Source organism: Lactuca virosa, chromosome 8 (assembly GCF_052849685.1).
Source record: "Lactuca virosa cultivar CGN04683 chromosome 8, Lactuca_virosa_CGN04683_v6, whole genome shotgun sequence".
Classification (NCBI taxonomy): domain Eukaryota; kingdom Viridiplantae; phylum Streptophyta; class Magnoliopsida; order Asterales; family Asteraceae; genus Lactuca; species Lactuca virosa.
The window spans coordinates 74830681-74836754 of record NC_136433.1 but is presented as its reverse complement, the minus strand read 5'-3'; positions in this window follow the sequence as shown (position 1 = coordinate 74836754).

The window sequence follows — 6074 nt, the reverse complement described above, 5'->3', positions numbered from 1 at the left end:
TAAGCGAGGTTGTGTTTTTGTCACATGATTTCACTAGAATAAGGGAGGCCACAAATGCACTATAACGTATATTGGCTCAACTAAACATCTGAGCCTTATCAGATCATCCCAATGCAACACTAGCAACTTAAGTTCAAATTATTATTACTAGAACTAGTATTAGATTATTATTTCAAACCCATGAAAATTTTTAAATTCCCTAAGATTTCTAGTGTAACATCCGAATTTCCAGGTATGCTATAAAGTTCATTTATCTTGAGTTTTATGGAGGGACTCGGCGAGTAGACGCTCAGACTCGCCGAGTAGGAGCGCGCATTTCTTGTTTGATTTAATGAAGGACTCGACGAGTCGATGCGTGGACTCGGTGAGTCCGCGCTGTAAAGTGAAACCCTAATTCTCGGGGTCTGTGCCCTATTTAAAGGCCTTTATAGACTCCATTTGCGGCCAATGCACCCCTGAGAAACCCTAGAGAGCAGAGAGAAAGCTTGTAGTGCAAGAGGAGGGCTAACTCATCATTCTAAGTGTGTTTTTGCAAGAAAGAAGGAAGGAGGACAAACAAGGAAGATTGAGGAGCTCAGATCTATCACCCATTTGATCAGAAGAGGCTGCTAGAGGTACTAATCTGTGCTCAATCTCGTGTATTTGGTGATATACTTGAATCTAGGGTTTTCTTATGCCTTTTTTGGCTTGGATTCGAAGTATGTGAGGTCCCAAGGTGGAGTTCTTCTTAGATCTGGACCTTAAGAGGTCCAGAGAGTCCTATCTACCTTGCTTTTTGCTACTCCATTAGAGATATGACCCTAGGATGCCATTCTAGAGATTATTTCACCCAAAGTAGCTTATTGGACATTGCATGAGTGTAAAGGTCGGACCTTTACGTGATTATAGTGGTTGGGAAGGCCAGATCTATAGGTTAGAGAAGTAGATCTGACCTCAGAAGGTCATTTCAGTGTTGCCATGGATGCAACTCGCCGAGTCCATAATGGGACTCGACGAGTCGAGTCGGGGTTGCCCCGCGATTCGTGACAGGTGTAACCCGTCGAGTGGGACGATGACTCGACGAGCCAAGAGAGGCTAGAAGGATTCAGAGAACCCGCATGGACTCGCCGAGTCGCCCTTGTGCACTCGACGAGTCGGGTCAAAGTTTGACCGTTGACTTTCGTGGACTTTCGTTGACTATAGGGTTCTGGTCAAGACTAATTCAAGAGAGTTCAGAGAGGGGTAGAATGGCCTTCTACCCAATCTGTAGAGATGAGGCTATGAGAGAATATTGATCGGGAATGTTACTTGAATAATAGGAGGAGGCAAGGTCGGGACGTTGAGCATGAGAGTTATCCGACTTCATTGAGGTGAGTCTTCTCACTATACTGTACCTGGAAGGGTACCTATGTGTGACCGGAAGGTCTTGTATGCTATGAGATGTATGTGCTATATGCGGTTATGTGATATGTATGTGCTATGTATGTTATGTATGGTATGTACCGGAAGGTCAAGATGATATGGACCGGAAGGTCAAGATGACATGGACCGGAAGGTCAAGAGGTTACGGACCGGAAGGTCGATACGGGTAGGACCGGAAGGTCTACCGGGATTCGGGACGGAAGTCCCCTGAGACACATGGATCGGAAGATCCTACAGAGTATGGCCTGGAAAGGCGTATGTGTGGTATGTGGTATTTTGGGGAACTCACTAAGCATTTATGCTTACAGTTGTTGTGTTATGTGTTTCAGGTACTAGCGAGGATCGCGGGAAGGCGCCGGCATGATCCGTACACACTCATAGAGATTATGTTTTGAGATTCTGGGTTTAGTTTGTTATTATGACATTGGATACAGTTTGCTTGATATTGTTTTGATGAATAAAAGTATGTTTTAAAAATGAAAAATTGTTTTGGAAATTTACGTTGTTACAAGTTGGTATTAGAGCCTTGGTTTGAGGGATTCGGGTGCATCTTCGGATGAATCTGAACTCAAACTGAGGATTTGAGAAAGTTTTTCATAAGATAAACAATTTTTTTTCTAAGAAAGTAAAAGATTTTGAGAAAGGCAGAAGGAAGCAGTGTGTACGATCAGCCAGCGCCTGAACGGTGATTTCCCAAAATACCCTTACATTATGTGTTACGAGATATGATATGATATGTTATGCATGCTAGAGTAGGCTAGGTATTCATATTAGGACTAGAGTGGCCTGATTTGTGATGCCTTAGCCTAGGAGATTACTGCTGCTTTGAGATGCTTCGAGAGGGGGTAGGTAGCAGTGAGGAGCTTATGAGAAGTCTACCGAAGGGTAGCCTATGCTTAGCGAGATGTAGAGTACTTGTGATCTGGGATCCTAGGAGGAGGACTTGGAATGAATGCTGATGCGGTGTGGAAGGTAGTATTGGGCCCGTACTACTGAAAACATCGGATCAGTGAGAAGTCCAAGTAAAAATCCTTAGGGTACCAAGGAACAAGTAGGGTTGGGTGATCGAGTGCGAGGATACTCGATCGAGTCTCTGGTATCTTTGTGTTGTGTTTCAGAGACATCATGGTTGGTACACCACACACGCCGGAGACCAGCGGTGTTAGCGATGATGAGATTCGCCGTATGATTCATGACGAGATGACATGGTTCGAGTACCATGATAAGTAGCGGATTGAGAAGTGATGACATGGTTCGAGTACCATGACAAGTAGCGGATTGAGAAGTGATGACATGGTTCGAGTACCATGATAAGTAGCGGATTGAGACATGATGACATGGTTCGAGTACCATGATAAGTAGCGGATTGAGAAGTGATGACATGGTTCGAGTACCATGATAAGTAGCGGATTGAGAAGTGATGACATGGTTCGAGTACCATGATAAGTAGCGGATTGAGAAGTGATGACATGGTTCGAGTACCATGATAAGTAACGGATTGAGAAGTGGCGTCATGGTTCGAGTACCATGAGTTGTAGTAGGTCGAGAGGTGATGTCATGGTTTGAGTGCCATGATGTGAGGTGGAATGAGAAGAGGGAACATGGTTCGAGTACCATGATTCGTAGAAGATTAAGAGGAGATAACATGGTGCAGGTACCATGATTCATAGCAGATCGAGAGGTGGCCACGCGGTTTGAGTACCATGATATGTGGCGGTTAGTATTTCGGGTTTTTACCGGTTATTCCGTGGGGATTGTCTAGACTGAGATCAGTGGTGGATGAGTATGGGGCCAGAAGGCCTTGATGAACAAGTTTTAGTGGAGCATCCCTTGAAAAGGGAAATCGAGTGAGCTCCGAGGGATTGTGAGTGATATGCCAGTTGGAGTCGCAAGACTCAGGAATGAGTAGGGATGGTGCATTATGGGAGAATACGGTCTGGGCTGGGCGACCGGCCGATAGTGGAGAGGTCACTTTCTGTGACCCGAGTGGTGCTATTTCTGTTTCCTGTGGGAGACGTAAGAGGTGATGAGATTTCGGTTTTTGAGTATAGTAGGGCATGTGTTAGCTGCAGCGTCGGACGATCAAGAAGAGTATATCAAGGCGGTGGTCCTTATTGTCTTTGATAGGTATTAAGAGTGGAAATATGGGTTCTGCTCTTATGATAAGTGACGTGATGGAACGTTGGTTGAGGAGTCGATGATAAGGAGTACGGTAGATCATTACTTCCAGACTAAGAGTCAGGGTTAATACCGAACGGTTGAGGAGGTCCGTTGATGGAATGGTGTGAGATTCTGAATGATTAAAGGCAGTCATGGTAGGAAGTTCTGAGGATTTCATCTGAATTTCGGGGCATTGGAGTTGCTCGATCTCTGTCAGGAGATCATCGAGCGTTGTGTAGCACCTTCCAGGAGTCGGTGCGATGTTAATGGAGGAAACAGTCTGTGGGATAGATTGCTGGTGCGCCGATTGGGGTTGGTTCGAACCCTAAGTGGGGGAGAACCGGGTATTTTATTGAAGGGATTAGAGATTCGATCGAGAACGGTTAGAGATCTGGATATGGAGAGATCGGCAGTGCGAACTCATAAGTTAGAGGTTGTTGTGATGCTACGGGAAGCCGTAGTACTCACTAGTCAGAGGTTGTTTTGATGCTACGGAAAGTCGTAGTACTCACTAGTCAGAGGTTGTTGTGATGCTACGGGAAGCCGTAGTACTCACTAGTCAGAGGTTGTTGTGATGCTACGGGAAGTCGTAGTACTCACTAGCCAGAGGTTGTTGTGATGTTGCGGGAAGCCGTAGTACTCACTAGCCAGAGGTTGTTGTGATGCTGCGGGAAGCCGTAGTACTCACTAGTCAGAGGTTGTTGTGATGCTACGGGAAGCCGTAGTACTCACTAGTCAGAGGTTGTTGTGATGCTACGGGAAGCCGTAGTACTCACTAGTCAGAGGTTGTTGTGATGCTACGGGAAGCCGTAGTACTCACTAGTCAGAGGTTGTTGTGATGCTATGGGAAGCCGTAGTACTCACTAGTCAGAGGTTGTTGTGATGCTATGGGAAGCCGTAGTATTCACTAGTGAAAGGTTGTGGTGATACTGCGGGAAGCCGTAGTACTCACCAGTCAGTTAGAGGTTGTGGTGATACTGCGGGAAGCCGTAGTACTCACCAGTCAGTTAGAGGTTATGGTGATGCTGCGGGAAGCTGTAGTACTCACCGGTCAGTGAGAGGTCGAGGTGGTGCTACGGGAAGACGTAGTACACACTAGTTAGCGAGAAGTTGCTATGGTAAAGTACTCTTTGATCAGAGCATGGCGCAGAGAGTTTTAGGCATGGGGTGGCCCTGATTGGTGAGTTTTTGGAAACCTGGTGGTCGGACCAGGGGCGAGATTGGGGTCTCCTCAATGTTAGGGGATCATTATGTTCTGAGTAAGGTGTGGCCATTGCAATCCGAAAGAATGGGATAAGTGAGGTACACATGAGTTGTGGGAAATGAGTTCTGAGTTGAGTGCTTCGTTGAGACGAGTGGTTCCAACTCTGGGTCGGACCAAACCCTCGAGTTGAGTTTGGCTCTGGTGGTGCGTTGAATAGGTGAAATGAGATTCTGGACTCTGAGGTGGGTTCCATGTTGAGGAGTATTGTTTGTCATCTGATGTCTTAGACCTGTGTGGGTCAGTACTCGGGTACGAGAGGTACCGCAAGTTGCATGGATCGATGAGTAACAGATGACAGAGGTCGGGGTTGAGTCGATCTCCAGTTGGGGAGGTGGCATTCGCTTAGGGTTAAGCGAACTTCGTTATTCGTGTGTCACCTTGGGCCGATGTGGTTGTAGTAAGAAGGAAACCATGGAGACGGTTGGGATAATGCAACGGATGACCCTGGAGGTTCAACTGTTGGGTCGAGATCAGATCTGGTACTCAGTGTTAAAAAGGGAAACGAGGGATGCAGTCGAGGCTTATGATTTTAGATGTCTGAGGACTTCTGAGCGAGCATGATTCTCTTGTGTCAGAGAACAGGATGTTGAAAGTTTATTGTTCGGATGGATTCTGTTAGTAGTTCAGTGGATGAGCCCTGGTGGAATGTAAACCCTTTCGTTCCTTGGGGCGTGATTCGGACTGTTTGGTACGTTGGTATGAGCGATCGCTAGCCGATTGTCGGATTTTGTTTTGTGAGAATCAGAGGAGCAGTGAGTTATCAGGGTTTGATGTTCGAAGAGCGAATATCATGATGATAGCGTGAGTGGAGGGTTTGGCGGCAGGCCAGGCCACTAGAGTTTCCCGATTCTAGGAAGGTCAGAAAGGGGTATTTTAGCGACAGAGGGGCCGGTTTTGTTCCAAATTTGGAGTTCCTGGTCGGATCCAGGTATTCATGAAGAAAGATATCGTTTTGGTGTGAGGACCTCTCAGTGGTGCTTTTCGAGTGTTTGGTTTCTATCTATGTGGTTGAGGAGCGATTTTGAGGGCGAAATCTAATTTAAGTGGGGGAGAATTGTAACATCCGGATTTCCAGGAATGTTATAAAGTTCATTTATCTTGAGTTTTATGGAGGGACTCGGCGAGTAGACGCTCAGACTCGCCGAGTAGGAGCGTGCATTTCTTGTCTGATTTAATGAAGGACTCGACGAGTTGATGCGTGGACTCGGCGAGTCCGCGATGTAAAGTGAAACCCTAATTCTCGGGGTCT